This window comes from Papio anubis, chromosome 10, assembly GCF_008728515.1.
Source record: "Papio anubis isolate 15944 chromosome 10, Panubis1.0, whole genome shotgun sequence".
In the NCBI taxonomy this organism is placed as follows: Eukaryota; Metazoa; Chordata; class Mammalia; order Primates; family Cercopithecidae; genus Papio; species Papio anubis.
Genome location: NC_044985.1, coordinates 75,047,819 through 75,065,796, shown reverse-complemented (window position 1 = coordinate 75,065,796; position 17,978 = coordinate 75,047,819). Strand labels below are relative to the sequence as shown.

The 17,978-nt window shown below is 38.8% G+C and overlaps 1 protein-coding gene across 11 annotated transcripts in view; it reads right to left on the bottom strand.

Moving 5' to 3' along the window:
- The window catches only part of MYO1B (myosin IB), a 181,348-nt gene that overhangs the window by 97,860 nt on the left and 65,510 nt on the right, over nucleotides 1–17,978 (bottom strand). The window contains exons 1-2 of one of the 11 annotated variants that reach the window (XM_009182657.4): nucleotides 3,950–4,556; nucleotides 2,387–3,203 (exon numbers count right to left, since the gene is read on the bottom strand). The exons of the other annotated variants lie outside the window; for them this stretch is intronic. The gene's annotated coding sequence lies outside the window, so the exon portion shown is untranslated. Of the gene's footprint in view, nucleotides 1–2,386; nucleotides 3,204–3,949; nucleotides 4,557–17,978 lie in introns of those variants that run through there. 11 annotated transcript variants of the gene reach the window in all.

The window sequence follows — 17,978 nt, the reverse complement described above, 5'->3', positions numbered from 1 at the left end:
ATGAACACAGAGGCAGAAAACATCTCAGATGCAATTCCCTGGGTCCTATAGATGTATCTCAACACCTACTTGACTTCAAGCAAGTCATCACCATGGCTGAACTTCAGTGTCTTCATCTCCAACATGGAGAATGTAGTCATATACTTTAGAAGACCAAATAAAAGTGCATACAAGCACTTTGAAAGTTATAAAGCTCTGAATAAATGTCAGAAAATCTTTCAGTGTTATAATTAGTTATGTACACACCTTCTTATTCCCTACCAGAATATAAACTCCTCTAGGGCAGAGCCATTCTAATTAATCTTTATGCCATGTTTATGCCACAGAGGCATAAACATGAAATGTAACCGACACCAAGTCATAAATGAAGGGATGGATGAATGAGTGGATTCTCTCGAAGCAGTGGCAAAGTCTCTACTGGAGTGAGCTCCACGAAGAAGGATAAACATTGGGAAATTCATTTCTTCTACGACCTTCATGCAGGGAAGGAAAGCATTGCTTAGATTTTTTGATGAGCCTTCCTCCCCTGCTGCTCCTCCAATGACCAGACAATATTTCGAGATGCCACTTTCATTATCATCATTGGCAAGAAATGTAGGAAAACACATTACAGCAAACACAAAAGATGTTTTCCAATATATAATACGTATTCACTGAATTCTTTATGTATTGTTGAATACAGACCTTTTTCCCATGCTCCCAGGACTACAACTTTGCATTATATTTACCACTGGTTCCAAAATAATGCAAAATTACTTAAAAAATGAGTAACATATATGGCACATACATACACACACACACACACACACACACACACACACACAAACACGAGGCTTTGGAAGATCACCAAATGACCCTGTAGTGAGTTGATTTTAAGTCAAAGAACCTAAGTTGAATACTTATTTATTTATTTATTTTTTTGAGACGGAGTTTTGTTCTGTCACCCAGGCTGGAGTGCAGTGGCCGGATCTCAGCTCACTGCAAGCTCCGCCTCCTGGGTTTATGCCATTCTCCTGCCTCAGCCTCCCGAGTAGCTGGGACTACAGGCACCTGCCACCACGCCCAGCTAGTTTTTTGTATTTTTTTAGTAGAGACGGGGTTTCACCGTGTTAGCCAGGATGGTCTTGATCTCCTGACCTCGTGATCCACCCGTCTCGGCCTCCCAAAGTGCTGGGATGACAGGCTTGAGTCACCGCGCCCGGCCTAGAGAGTAAAATTTTAATAGCAGACAAAAGCTAAAAGGGATTTATTTTTTCAGGATTCTAGAGAGCCACTGAGTTCAAAGTGACATGAAAATTTACCAATTAAAGTACTGGAAAAATTGGCTTGTAACTACTGGCATACCCATCTCAAGGACAGTATAAATGTCATCACACTTATTTCTTATAAACACAGATCTTCACTTTCTTTAAAAAAAAAAAAAAAAAAAAAGGCAAGAGGGAGGCTCCCAAAGAACACGAATCCCCCTCCCAATCTTGTTCCTCTCCCTTTCTGGCAATATGAGCACGTACCCATCATCAGCTCCAACATTTATAACTATAAACTGAAACCACATGCCAGTCTTCCAAGCCACTCTGTAATTAAGGAACCTAAATAAATCTTTAGAGAAGTCTTTAGTTAAAAACAGTTGTGACCCATATGCTTCACATTATTTTGTGACCGTGTCAGCATTGTTATTTACCACACAGAGAAATGAATGGTTAATTATAATATAATGACGATAGCATAAGGGGGTAAACATGGTTTTAGTCCTACCACATTAAGGGCATGGTTTTATCCTCCTCTTCTGTCTTCTAGTTGAGCTCTAAGAATAGGGTCAGCCTGATGTTTACAGGCCATCTCCCCTTCATTTCCAGATCAGCTACACGGCTGTTCTTTGAGAGCCAAACTTTTCCCAGTGCTAAGTATGTTTCCCAACAGCTGTATCTATCACTTTTAGGTTTTAGAAGTTTGGTTTGGGGCTCATCTGCTATTTTCTGTCAGGGTGGAATGCTGGGTTGCATGTTCTCAATTGTCTAGCTGGTATTTATCTTCCTCTCCCATTTTATTTCTGTTCAGAGTGTTCATCAGAGTGGTTCTGCTTTCATGGCCATCAGACGCAATGGCAGGGCTTCTATTCCCAAAACTCCATGTTCTCCACCCTGCCATTTCCTTCCTAGGTTTGTTTCAAGTGCAAAGCAGAAAAGATGTCTGTGACACCAAATAGATCCAAAGCTTATGCTCTTTCAAACATGGCCCCATGTTTCAGCCTCTCTGGCTCTTCCCTATAGAGTTGCTTCAGAAATCATTTCTCCAAAGCTAATCTAATCCATTCTGAGGACTGGTAGTTGGACCTCTCCATTAGCCAAAGTGTTTAACAGAACTAAATTTGTCTCAGGAAACTTACCTGAACTTAGATAACTGTTTCCACCTTCTTATTTCAAGTCATTTTCTTCAAAAGCTCTCAAAATGGTACTCCTTTTCATTAGAGTACTTTCAAATAACACCAGGAAATTCTCCTTTTGAATTCAACCCTCTCAAAATAGCTCAGTCTCAGAATTCCCACCTACAATTGAGATATACAAGTCTCAACTATTTCTTTTCCTTTCTAGCTCTGGTTTAGTCCTAAAACTGGGTGTTTCTAAACTAACCCCCAAAAAAGTGTTTTTTAAAAATGCCCAGCCTCCATGTGCTTCCCCAATTCTAACTTCACGTTAAGCCCAATCAGGATTGAGGTGGTCCACAAGAACATGGAAGAGAAGGAAAAGGAGAAAGGGAATTATGTGTGGTGTGTTTTGCATAGAAACCTTGAGTTTTCTTAAGAAGAGGCATTATGTTGGCCCTCCTTATATCTTTACATCTGTAATTGTCTCATATTCTTAATTCAGAAATATTTGCCCGCTTGGAAAATATCCCCAAGTTGATATTTTGATGTCATTGTCAAGTTAGTGTTACGCCCTTCCACCAGACATTCATCTTATCACATTTTAAGGTCAAACTTTAGGGAAAATAAGTCTTTATAGTTATTTGTACCTTTATCCTGGAAAGCTTCGCTGCAGTCTTGTCCTATGCCAGTATAAGCATGGTAAATTAATTTATGTACACATTACAGTTACCCCTGCTAGCCACAACACTGGTAAATATTCCTAAATAGTCCAAGCTTCAGGGCAAGAAAAGGTAGAGAAGCCTTTCTTCAAAATAAATGACAACGGGCAAAGTGTGCACTATGCAGTAAAAAGAAAACAATGTGAAAACAAACATAACAGATGCGACTGGGGGGAGATGGATGGTAAATATACCTAAATGGTTGGAAGGTTTCTACATTTCACATAAAGCAGGACAATGTTAACTCTATATGGATTCTAAAAAGTTAAGGTGTATTATAATCCCTAGAACAACCCATGAAGAACTACAGCCAAAATAACTAAAAAGTAAATGGAATTACAAGAATAAAAAATGCAAATAATCCAAAAGAAGCCAAGAATAGGGGAACAAAAAACAAACAAACAAAAAAAAAACAAAAAACAAAAAAAAAAAAAAGAGGGAAGAAACAGAAACAAATAATTGAATGACAAATTAAATCTAACCATGTCAATAATTACACTAAATGTCAGTGGACAAAATACTCCAGTTAAAAGGCAGAGAATGTAAGAATGAATATAAAAACAAGACTCAACTATATGTGCCTACAGGAATGACATTTAAAATATAAAATCACCGATAGGTTGAAAGGAAATAAAATAGAAAAAGACATACCATGCAACAACAACTTATTTTTTTTAAAGGCATTGCACTTTGATTTTTATACATCTAATCTCAAAGAAGTCCCTCGTTGCCATCCCAATATAACAAACATATATGCCATAGCATGACAGATGGCAGAATGCAGGTGAAAATTATCTTGGAAAATGAGCTACAGTCATTTTTTCTAAGAATTTTAATAAACATGTAATTTTCTAATTTCACTTACATTCTTATAGGTGGCCATGTTGCTTTCCTTTGGCTACATAACTGGAAAAGGATTGTTTTTACTGGCTACAAAACTAAAATAATATCATCAAGATAAATCACTTTAAGATGACATCTGTTTTAGAATGACAACAGTAAAGCATCGAATAAAGCTCGAAAGTAAGGCTTTAAAATAGGATATGATGAATATGCATTTTAGTTTCTTCTTCCTTTAGAATCACACTTGTTTTCAAAACACAGATCTCACAATATTTTTCTGAAATTTCATAGATTACCTAGGTCAGCCTCAACATGTACCATATTTCACATATTTTTAAACGGGTCACTCAAAAATATACTTTAATCTTGGCAGTCAAATGTAACCACTAAGAAGGAAAATCATAGTATCTGAATGTTACGTGTATATAAAATGGTTCACATGTGTTACGATGTTTTAAAAACTAGAAATCCCTGTGTAAGACACCTTCAAAACAGACCAATTCCACCTTGAATAGGGACTGGGTAAAACAAAGCTGAGATCTACTGGGTTGCATTCCCAAGAGGTTAGGCATTCTTAGTCACAGGATGAGGTAAGAGGTTAGCACAAGATACAAGTCATAAAGACCCTGTTGATAAAATAGTATGTGGCAAAAAAAAAAAAAAAAAGCCGGCCAAAACTCACCAAAACCAAGATGGCAACGAAAGAGACCTCTGGTCCTCCTCACTGCTCATTACACACTAATTATAATGCATTAGCATGCTAAAAGATACTCCCACCAGCACCATGACAATCTACAAATGCTATGGCAACATCTGGAATTTACCTAACATGGTCTAAAATGGGGAGGAACTCTCAATTCCAGGACTTGCCCACCCCTTTCCCAGAAAACTCATGAATAATCCACCCCTTGTTTAGCATATGATCAAGAAATAACCACAAAAGAAAAAAGAGCCAACCAGCAGCCCTTGGGGCTTCTCTGTCTATAGAGTAGCCATTCTTTTGTTTCTCTGATTCTCTAATAAACTTGTTTGTCACTTTACTCTGTGGTCTTACCCCAAATTCTTTCTTGCACAAGATCCAAGAACCCTCTCTCTTGGGGTCTGGATTGGGACCCCTTTCCCATAACACCTGCATAATTAGACAAGAAACGCTTCTACTTCAGCATTAGAACTAATAAGCAAAGCTTGTTATTTCAGGAGTTCACATCCTAGTTACAAAAAATAATCTAAAACACAAGGGGTAGTTTTCTTTCAAGATTTTAGAACTTGTATTTGTAATCCTCGTGACAAAGAAGTTTAGGGACACCCCAAAAGTTTTTCTAGCCTGGAGGCCTGACCATTATCAAATCATAATGGAGACCCTCAAGTCTGCCCCAGCCAGCTTGCTAAGAGTTACTCAACAAAATAAGCACCTTTCCTTTTACTGGACTTGTAAGAATGTGAACTGGGCCAAAGAGTGACTCTTTTGCAAAGGTGGATTGCAAAAGCCAGGTATTGGAGACACACATTAGGAAGTAGATAAGGGATTTAGAGAGACTAAATTACCCCAGGAAGGAAAAGGACTGAACTTAAGGTATAAAAGCAGAGAGAAGGAAACATCTGTCTTGAGGGCCTGGAAGCCACTCTTTGGAATTTAGCAGCAATTCCTTGTGCTGCTGAGGACTTCCTTCTGAAACTTGCTTCAAAGAAAACAGTACCTAGAAATGCCCTAGGCACAAAACCACCACAGGGGGTAAAGTTCCCCACAGCGGAGCATCCTGTTGGGGTTTGGCAAGAGGTCAAAAGCAAAAAGGCTAATTCCACTTCTTTATCTGCCCTTGCTACTGCAGGCCGTTATCTCACAAATTAATGAAGCATGAATGGCTTCCACTGCCTTGATTTAATCCCTTAATAACTAAAATGGAAGAGTGTGTGGAAGCAGGGGTGAGGTCATCCAGAAGAGCAGGGCTCCCAAAGGAGTTCATGGATACTCATGAGGTAAGAGGCGCTGTACTCACTGTGAGGGCTCTAAGGATGATGATGAAGAGAATCTGTCGTCTAGAAGCTTAAAACCCAACAAGAAAGACATCTAAGTTCCCCCACAAAAAGGGGGTAGAAGGTAATAAACATACCTGCAAACTCCTAAAGGTATTCAGAAAAGGAAAGATGACTTTTACTGAAAGCAGCATGTCATGGAAAGCTGCAAAATCTGAACCCCAACGCATATGCAAGGAAAGAGGCTGGGAGGAAGCAGACAGCCGGGAGGAAATTATGCTATATCCCCAATCCAGAAATTAATAAAACACATCGACTTGGGGAAAAGAACAAATATGCAGTTGGGGCTCTTAATTCAAATTCAATAAGCTCTTAAAGCATTTTTACTATCTCTTTTAACAAAAGAATTCTAACTATCACCTTTTAATACCCAACTCTTTTTAAAAGAATTGCACACTTATGGTCTACAAGAATAGCCTTTCTGGTTCAAGGTAAGTACACTTTAAACAAATTCCCAACACAAATGTTTCCAAACTTTTTGGCAAAAATGGCTTATTTCAATTAATTTCATGATCAATTTTTATGACTGTTACAGGCAACTAAATCATGGAAACACTTATCCCAAGAGAAGTCACTCTACAGACCTTGCTAATCACCTTTAGAACTTAATGCTAAATTTAATGTTGCACTTATTAAAAAGAATGGTTTCTGCTTATTTTTTACAGACAGATGCTCCCTACTGATTTAAAGCCTTAAAATGCACCACCTCATATGCCACTTTTTCTTTGTCTAACTTAGAAACACATTCTGATCTAAAGTACGTCATATCCACATCCCAAAGAGTTAGACTGCTTAGCTAAGTGAAGCTTTCATGTTTACAAGAGTCAAATGTAAAACACTCTCCTCTAACTCTGACAGCCCCCAGTGCCCCATCTGCCCTAGAAAGCACTGTGCTGGGGACCTGAACAGCACCATATACTGTGGAAGTGCAGAGAGATCTGGCTGAGGTTATCACAGAAGGCAATGGGTAGAGATGCCATTTGAACTGGAACTCCAAGTACATACTGTCCAATTTTTTTTTAATGCATAAAGGAGAGAAAATGGGCAGTAGTAAAAGGTTATCAACTTATTCAAGCTTTGGTTCATGCTTGAAGCCTCACAGGGCTGTGCAGATGATGTCTGTAAAGTGCTCTGGGTCTGAAATGCAGCAGGTACTACTCAACAAAAGACTAAAAGGTATGCGGGGGCTGAATCTGTGGGTGTGCCTTACAGAATCAAGGTCGCCAATCCATTCATGTTTAGGAAAATCAAATCTGTGGCCATTTCATGGAGTGGCTGCAAAATTCAATTAAATCTACCAATATTAATGAGATGCCTGAATATAGATATTTGCACATACATACACACAGACCACTGTGTATGTACCATGAAATGTCTGAGCTTGCATATACTATTGTACAGAAAGAAAAGTGAATTGGCAAAATAATAAAAATAAGAATAATAAGAGTCTTCCTTGTTAATAGCTAAATTCATATCATGATACTGTAAAGAAGGAAGTATTCTGGGAATAATTTTAAGATAATTCAGTACTCATTAATTCCATAAACATTTTATGTGTCAGGAGAGTGTCAGGCAGAGGCATACAAAGGATACTGTCCCTACCCTCAGGAGCTCAGTTTAGAGAAATCATGTACTATCTAACTAGAAAATAATTTAGTTATGTGAGGACAAGTCATTTGGTCCATGTTGCCTGTTGAAAACAACAACAAAACCTTTCCCAGGAGAGGAATACTAGAGAAGAATACTAGAACCAGAAAAAAGTTTTTTTGAGTTAAAATTTTGCTTTTCTTCTTTCATCCAGCCACCCAATACCTTCCAAAGCCACCCTTTCTTTACCATCACCAGCTTGCCACTGTCTTAGAGGAGTTTCTCATTTTTGGCCTTCAGGAACCTCTTAATGGGGATTTCTATATCTAAGCAAGACATTTTCACAAGCCATCTTGATACGATGCTGTCAAAATACGTTGCTTTTTTCATTACCATGACTCCTCCTCCATTCCTAATCTTGTCCCCCTTGTAGCCAGATTTAACTTCATACTTCTAAACATTTCTGTAAGAAATTTGTTAGAACTCAAAGCAAAATTGTATCAGTTCTGTCCCCCAAAACGATGGTTCAAAGGTGTACTCTGATTATAAGCATAATGCATTTATTTTGCTTAGGCACCAGAGAGAGATGTCTTAGCAGCAGGTCCAAGGATTTTGGGGGCAGTCTTGACTGAGATGATCCTAATGTGGTCCGGAGGCTCAATATCCCATCATACCCAGGGTTTATGATGTATCTGTTCAAACAAGGTTTGCAAATCTGGAACAGAGACAAAATGTAGAAACCCTTCCTCTAGTCTTTCAAATAGAAAACAAGTAAGTTCCATCAAGACTTAACCAAATCCATGTCTTAATTTTAAAAAGAATATCAGTGACTCAAAGGACATCAGAGGATGATGATTCAGACCATGGAGAGAGAAGCCCCCTCAGAGACTGAGCAGGCTCCAGGCCTAGAGTGACTGACAGCTTTCTCTGAGAGGACGGTGTATGGTCAACATAGTAGGGCTTATATGAGTGTATCTTCCAGAGGGTTTCCACTTCCATTCCCTCCCTTACCCCAGTCCTGGTTGCCATTCTAAAGAAAGGGTTTCAACAATAAGGAAGCTGAAGATGCCAAGTCTGTTCTACATATTATTTGTGATTGCTTATGTTTATGGTATTTTCAATGCTAAAATGTCTGCATAACAAAATGACTCCAAAGTGGTCACATAAGAATGGGTAAAGCAAAAATAACACATACCACTCTGCCTGCAGGCTCTCTTCCCTGCAGCCCCCCTCCTCCCTACTGGAGTTGGCCTAAAATGCAAAGAGGCCACTCCCTCCCTCATCGGTTTACAAGCTTCCTATGCTCTCCACCAATCTAGGCAGAGCCTGGCCCTGGACTTTAGGCAGGGAGTGACTAAACAGCCATGCTTTAAACTATGTGACTGCTAGAGGGAGATTTAACATCGCTACACAGAAAGTGCCCTGATACAAAGGGCTTCAAACAACTCTTACACACTTCCATCACAGAGACAGCGCTGCTTCAGAACACATCCAAATGCACAGCACTCAAATATCTGCTTGAAAGTGTTTCAGGTCATGTCAATATGTCTCAAAAGTGGCTACAAGAAAATGACTGTTGAAATATCACACACAGATTACATATATATTTTTTGAGAGAAGCAAACACTTGAATCTGCAAGCAGAAGTTGGTATTTATTACTACATATCTGCAGGGGCTTAAAGTTATCTGATAAAAGACTAGAGACAATCCTCCCAAAATAGCTGGGTAGAAGTGAGAGACCTTGGATCAGAACAGAGACTGCTTCAGGGTAATCTGGAGACAGGCATCAGGTCCTTGGGAGCTCTACATAATACATATATTTTTATTATAAAATATAAGCTTGATACAAGCTTGTATCTTCAATATGAAAGCTCCATTTCTATATACCCAGACTGATTTCTGGTTACCCAGAAAGGTCAAAACCAGGCAAGATACACTCATACAGAACCAAATCCTAAAAGCTTGATTTCTCACTGATGTGCTACATATTACAAAGCAAGCAAGGCCCTTCTCTAGAGCTGGCCCTGCTACTTTTCCTGGCTCATTTCCTTGGAACTCCCTGCCTCTCAGTTCGCTCTAGGAGTCCCTTACCTGTACACCTATAAAATCCTATTTCTACATCTATTACAGCCTTGTAATATGGTGTGTAATATGTTGTGTTTTAAGTTTGGGAGACCTTTTTGTTTACAGTTTCTCTCTCTTGAGAGAATTAAGACGGTGAGTCTTAGTGCAACACATGGCATATGCTCAGAAAAAAACTGGTGTAATTAATCCTAACATCACCTTTTCTCCTATTCATGCAAAAAAAGAGATAAAATTAATGTATGGCATTTTCAAAGTCTATGTTTGCTTGCCAGCTATTTGCAAATAACAAAGAGGAAATGAAATAAAGTGTTATTTCAGTAGGCATATATAAGTGCACATTCATATGCTTACAAAGAAAGAGCTCTGTGGATTTAAAATACTCAAAGAATTAAGTTACAGAGGAGTGAGGCTCTATTTTATACTCTAGTTAAAATTCTTCATTTGGGTTATTTGGACTCAGCAATGCGCTCTAATGCTAGTCTGTATAAATTCAATGCGAAGATATAGGCACCTAACTCTCCTTTTAAAAGTCAAAGTGTGATTACATTTGCACTAGTAACATTGTAGGCCCTTGCTAGTTCTCCAACTAAGGAGCAAAGGCAATTAGAGTCATCTTCAGAGCTGGCTAATGAGAATATGCTGCTCCTATCCTTCCTACCTTGCTTCCAGTTCCCAGCTGATATGCCCACTCATCTCTAAAAACTGTGTGGTCAGTTCTCTAGGTCCCCCTTGAACAAGTATCACTTTTATCCTCATTTCCCTCTTGAGTTCTATAGCCGATGTATCCAGCGCCTACAATCTGCCAACAACTGTGCCCAGCATCGGACAGGATGCAAAAATAAAAACGAGGCTGCCCCTGCTCTCCAGATCCTCAAGTCCAAGGCTCTCCCTCCATCATGGCTTGCTAAAGCTACCAAGAGCTACCTATCACAGTCCCCTTCTGCCTCCGCACATCAAAATACGTCCTCCAAAGAAGGATTACTTTCGGTGTTCCAAATTTATGTTGTGAACAGGTTTTCTGCACCAATAAAATCACTGAACCCTGCAGAGGTGCGGCGCTCAAAATTTTCTTGGATGAATGAACCAATATATCTTCAAAGACTCCACACGTTAAATCTTTCTAACTTAAATTGCTAGGAGACTGCCTAGAAAAGCTACAGTGACAAACCTCTGCTCCTCACCTGCATGCCATTCTTCCCCCTGAAATGTGACATGCCGTTACATCCAATCAACTCAGTGACAAGTCCTAGGATGATGCCAGAGGACCCTCACTGGAGCTTTCTATATGCCAATGGCAGGCTTGCTACAGAGAAGAAAATCTACAGAGATTTGGAATGAAGCCACATGTCTCCAGAGATTTTAGAACTGAACACCTGCTAAAGGAAGACATCCCTGACATTTTTATAAACTGTCAAATAGGAAATGCCAATTTCTAAAACCATTCCAGACTAGTAGTTCTAGCCTTATTGTTTAAAGGTTAAAACACACATACACACACACACACTCACACTCACACTCACATATGACGGTTCTCTTCAAATATGTGTACTTCAAATACCTACTGATTGAGAAAACAGCAATCTCTACAATAACTCCAGAGGCCCAAAGACTGGGAATCATCATCGTAAATCAGTTCCAGTCTGGAGAGCTTTCTATTTGTCATATGACTTATGGTCCCTAATCTCTGTAGAAATCTCTGTAGAGATGAGGGGCCATCTATTCAAATGAGTCTAGGTTTGCTTCCTAAATTTTCGTAAAATGAAGGCAGACCAATCTATTAATGAATTTTAAAATTAAGGATCTTTTATTGGCAGTGGAAATTGTGTACTCTAGGCCTTTACCAGAGAATAAAACCTCCAATTATCTGAAGACCACCTTTAATTCAAAGCCCATTTACGAGAAAACAGAAAAGAAATAAATAACACAAAAAACTGTCACAGAACTACCAGGCACCTGAAGGAAACATTGCAATCTATCTGTTCCTTGCACTCTTTAATTGACTCAAACCATCAATAAGCTCAGCACTTGTACCCATGGTTCCCATCCCTGGATGTATACTATGCACCTAGGTAGCCGAAACCTTGTTCCCCCTCCACAACCCTATACATTCTAAGGGAATTCTGCACTGGTTCTAACAAACAGCCAAGGATGACAGCCACTTACTTAAACCTCTTATAGATTTGCTTCTCCTAAACTGTGCTTTGGTGTTATGTCCGCTGCTTCCACTTAGTGACATGAGAAGCAGCTATCTAAAATGCATTACTAATGATGACACCCTTCACATAGTCAGTCTCATAGGAGACATCTCTTTGAAATCTAACTGGCAAGGAAAACTTTGCTTCTTTTGAGCAAATGCACTTTGATCTTATATGCAAAAATAATGTGACTGATCACATTTCCCTTTTTTGCTTTGACTACCAGGAAATGAAAATTTCAAGTTCAGTAAGCTTAGAAGATGTCATGGTATTAACTTTCACTGGGGTCTCATCTATTTTCTATGTTTCCTTTGCTCTGAGTTTTAGAAAGTTATTTATTTTATTACATTGACTATAAAATACTAAAGTGCCTTTGGTCAGCTTACTATGTAGCCTACTATTTTGAATAGTAGGAAAGATAATTTTGAAAGTGGGGAATATAATAATTAGTTCACACTGATCTTTTTCATATGTATCTGAACTATAAAATCTAAAAAAGGCAATTGGTATGACTAAAATATATGCACACAAGAAAAGCTTTGCTTTGAGGGAGCAGGGGAAGATGGATGGATGGATGGATGGATGGATGGACGGATGGATGGACGGACGGACGGACAGTGGGAGGATAAGGGGTGGGGGCATGGATGAATATGCCTCACAATATACAAACCTCCCTTATAAGAAGAGCTATACATTTTTCCAGATAATTTTTGTTTATTCACTTACATCTGTAACATTTGCAACTCTCACCAAATCTAGAAAAATCTTCAGTATGCAAACAGACACACACGGGTTTAGCAGAATAAAAAATCTACAGTTTAAAAACATAGCACCACTGAGACAAGAGAAATTTTGAAAGCCTATTGCCCTGACTCATATTATGGAAATAGAACTCTTAAAGCATTATCCAATAACCTGAAACTTCCCCATCTCACCTGCGAAAACCCATTATTCTCCTTTCTTAACAAAAATATTCTTCTGCAATCTTTTCTAAAATTTTCATATTTCTTCACCTTCTTTGACTATAGTCATATGTGGAAAAAGAACTTAATTAAAGTTGTCCTTAAACACAACTTTAAGTTCTTGAATATAAGGGAAACTGACTTTTATTTATTCATCACCCATCTGGGAAGAGTTGAATCCAAAAACATTAACATTGCATTGGCTTAAGTTTCAAAGCTGGTTAGAACCATTTTACCAAAATTCCCAATGGATGAATATGCGAATGAATATAGAAAAGACCAACATCTAATTTTCTAATAATTCCAATAGACATATTGGTTCCAAGAAAATCAGTAATATGAGAATTGGAACAAAGATGGATCTACTCCAATAAATTACCACAGCACTAAAACATCTTCAAATAATCACCAATAATCACATAGTATCAACTATTTCTGTAAGCAATAGCAACCAAATGTAACACTACTAAAAAAGTCTTTGTTCATAATAAACCAAAAAGCTACTAAAGTCTGCTAAACAATAGTGTGAAAGAAAAAAAGTAACAACAGAAACATGAAAAATGGATGAACAGTTTTACTTCTGTAGAAATGCATTCAAATAAAATTAAACTGGAAATGTGGAAATTCACCATGATTACAATTATTATTTTTTAAAAAACTGAAAATATTTTAAGAGGGCTTTCATTCTAAATTATACTACTGAACTCAACTTTAAATTCACACAGAAGCTTGCTTTACATGATATCCACAAGTTAAATTATCAAACAGCAACAACCTTACTGAAATAATCCTAGCAGACAGGAGACCATGTGATATATTAACTAAATCCCATTACACTTTCCCTTCCTGGGCACAAGGGGAGAATGTATCTCCCAGTTTCCTTTGCAGTTAGGCTGGGCCCATGTGACTATGCACTGGTCACTGAAGAAGACCTTATCATGCTCTCTCTTCACCTTCCACAGCAATCTTAAAAGCCGTGTGGGCCGGGCGCAGTAGATCACACCTGTAATCTCAGCACTTTGGGAGGCTGAGGTGGGTGGATCACCTGAAGTCAGGAGTTCAAGACCAGCCCGACCAAAATGGTGAAACCCCGTCTCTACTAAAAATACAAAAAATTGCCAGGTGCAGTGGCTCACGCCTGTAATCCCAGCACTTTGGGAGGCCGAGGCGGATGGACCACAAGGTCAGGAGATCAAGACCATCCTGACTAACACGGTAAAACCCTGTCTCTACTAAACATACAAAAAATTAGCTGGGCGTGGTGGCAGGTACCTGTGGTCCCACCTACTCGGGAGGCTGAGGCAGGAGAATGGTGTGAACCCGGGAGGTGGGGCTTGCAGTGAGCCGAGATCGCACCACTGCACTCCAGCCTGGGCAACAGTGTGAGACTCCATCTCAAAAACAAACAAACAAACAAATACAAAAAATTAGCTGGGCATGGTGGCAGGCACCTGTAATCCCAGCTACTTGGGAGGCTGAGGCAGAATTCCTGGAACCTGGGAGGCAGACATTGCAGTGAGCGGAGGTCGTGCCACTGCACTCCAGCCTGGGCAACAAGAGTGAAACTCTGTCTCAAAAAAAGAAAAAAGAAAAAAAAAAAAAGCCATGTGTTCCAGATATTGTAACTACAATATAGAAGCAGCTTGGATATCTGAGCAACCATTTTTAGTAGAGCCTCTGAGAAAACCCAACTGACCTCCATCAAACTGTGTTTCATGAGAAACAAACCTTTGTTGTGTTATGCCTTGAGCTAGGAAGGCCTGTCGCCCAAAAATAACCTACCTTATTGTGACTAATCATTCCTTATACCCCCTTACAAGGTCTCAAACGTGCTTAGACTGTAAACTCAAGTTTCATTTCCAACAGGTGGGAATTATGTTAGTAAGCAGTACAGAATAGCTGAAGGCTAAAAATAACTATTTCCTGAATACCTACTACGTACCTAATGCCAGGCTTCTGAAGTGAGGTGTGGGCATCCCAGCATGCCCAAGATGAGCCACTAGAGTACAAATATAAACATCAGAACTTCTGTTTATATTTCTGTATTCATCACTTTTTAAAAATTCCCAGTCTTGTGTACGTTTTATAATACACACAATACATTAAGATGGTGCTGCCTGACAAGTTAACTGTAGATAACCAAACACAGGCAGATTTTAAGGCCAACGATCTTGAAGCAACAAAGTATAATGTGTAGTCCCTCTTCCAAAAATGCCCACTATTGTAGAAGTCCAATACTCAAATAGGAGACAATGAGATATATAAGATAAATAAAAGTCATATGATTAATAAAAATCATATATAAAAGGTCATGGTTGTGACAGAATGCATAATATGGACTACATGTTTTAGGACCACCGAGTGGCCTTTAGAGAAGAGGCTTCAAAAAGGAGGTGGTTTCCCATATACCACAAAAGATGAGTAGGATTTCAATATGTGGAGTGAGTAAAACAGAATATAGACCAGAGTGCCTGTGAAAGAGGAGAAATGAAGCAAACAATGGGATTTCACAAACGGTAGGCCACCAGAGGCCAAGTGAAAAAAAAATGTACAATTGATCACTAGCTACAAATCTACCAAACTCAATTTCTCTCTTTTCACAGCCAGAATTTTTAATTAGCTCTGGTTTTAAAAGAGTCCTATTCAAGATCAATGCAATATATAGGTAAACATCAAAGAAAGTTAAAGTCTCTAACTATTGAGAATGACAAAGATTTTCAAAATTTAAAATGTGTCTTTGCTACCTAAACTATGCCTATAAGACAAAGTATGACATTAACAATCATAGATATAATATTCTTATAATAAAAGTTAAGTTATAGAAAGGACGCAAATGTTCAAAGTGTTATATATCGTTTTCTATTTGTTTTAGGAACAATGCCCAACACCCATGCACCCGTTTCCACACTTCCTCCTTCCCTGTACCCACATTCCAGGTAATGAGTAACCAGATAGCCATGACTCACTCTATCATGTAATCTTAAATAGCTACATGTGTTCATTTTATAATTTATGCCTTTAACACCTTTATACTTCGGTAACACTTTTCTTTAATACATTTCCCGGACCTTAGATGAGATCCTGCCATTTTGAATGTCCCTTTTTTTAATCCATAATGCTATTCACTTGAGAAAAATATGCATAAGCCTCTGCTATTAATAACGGCCAAACTAATTATAAATACAGATAAAAGCAGGAGCAACAACGCATGGCCAAATGTGAGGTAGGGTGTATGAGTGTGAAAATATGCCTTTTGAAAGCAAAGCAATGGCTTAAAAACCAGCAATTTCTAAAAAAAATCCAAGGCCCTTAGCGACCCTTCATGAAAATATAGAGGATAAAAGTAGAAATGAAACCCTCCGGTCTTAAGCCAGTAACCCAAGATCTTCCGCAGATAACCTATGATTATGCCTGCATGTGTTTTCCCAAGGTAGAGGTCTGTGGTGCAAACCACCCAAATCATCTCTCCCTCCAGGTGCTAAAACAGCCTAAGTTTTGGCTGTTGATGTGGACTGATGGAAAAACATTAGTAGAAAATGTATATACTCTAACTTATTCCTCTGTTATTAAATTTATGTGAAAGTAGGCTAAGTCATCTATAAGGCTTAGGAAGTTCCTAAGGTAACTGAGGATACAACGATATTCTTTTTGGATCTCAAGCTGACCACCTATGCATCCAATGAACACTAGTATCCTAAGGGGATGGCTTTACAGGGCTTTGTAAGAGTTAATTAAGGTTAAACTCAGTGTTCTTCATATCAAATGCTGCCCCTTCCTAAATAACATTATGACCCAACACCAATAGCAACTAGAAATTCTGTTGCAAAACAAATGAATTAACATCTGTTTACACTTATATCATTTCAACATTAAATCATTCACTACTCATTCATTAAAACATCGCATTTACACTCGTATACATTTAGGCATATTTAACAAGTCTGAAAATTTTTTCCAGTTGATGACTGAAATGTAAGATGGCAATTTTTCCAGACACATAGCTTGTAATTTTAAGTAATTTCCTTATCCCAAACTCTCCTCCTATTACTTTGGAATAACCTTCATAATCCTTCAAACTTCCCAATGATTCAAGCAGATTGGTATTTGAATGTTGTATTAAAATTAAAAAATAGCTCTACATTCTCAACTCTAATACCATTTCCCTTTCCTAACATCCAGGGTCATTATGCCATACCCAAAACTGTTTTTTTGCCTTATCTTCTATGAACTACAAAAGCCACCTACTTCAAGAATTCCTTCTTCAGGTCAGGCACAGTGGCTCATGCCTGTAATCCCAGCAATTTGGGAGGCTGAGGCAGGCAGATCACTTGTGTCAAGAGTTCAAGACCAGCCTGGTCAACATAGTGAAACCTCACCTCTACTAAAAATACAAAAATTAGCCAGACATGGTGGCACACGCCTGTAATCCCAGCTACTCAGGTGGCTGAGGCACGAGAATCACTTGAACCCAGGAGGTGGAGGCTACAGCAAGCCAAGATTGCACCACTGCACTCCAGCCTTGGCGAGAGAGCAAGATTCTGTCTTTAAAAAAAAAAAAAAAATTCTTCTTCAAGACTCAACACAAGTGGCACCTTCACAATTTCTGAACCCACCAATTTTTCTGCACTTCTAACTTGTTCCTTATAAGTATACCGCTACATTAAAATGTGGCTTATGTAGCTACCCCCAACCCACAACTAGAATGGATGATCCTTAAAGACAAAACCACATCTTCTACAGTTTCTAACAAACAGCAGCCCTCCCACCCCCCACCAATCTATTCATTCATTCACTCACTCCACCAATATTTATGGAGTGGCTGCTCTGCACCAGGTATTGTTCTAATTACTATGGATACAGGGATGGTAAAATAAACAAAGCACAAGTGCTCATGGAGATGACATTCTAATGCAGAAGACAATAAATAACAAAAAATGAGTCCATGGTGAGATGTCAGGTAAGTACAAATGCTCTGAAGAAAAATAAAGTAGTCTAAGAGAATAATAGGTGATGGGGGAAGGAACTGCTATTTCAGGGATTGCTATTCCTGACTGCAGTGAGAGAATAAGTCAGCCCCTCTATGGTACAAGAATGATGCTGAGAGTGGCATGTTCAAGAAGCAGCAAGGAGGACAGTGTGGCTGGGGAGGGAGGGTGAGAAGTAACAAATGCAGTCAGGGAGGTGGCC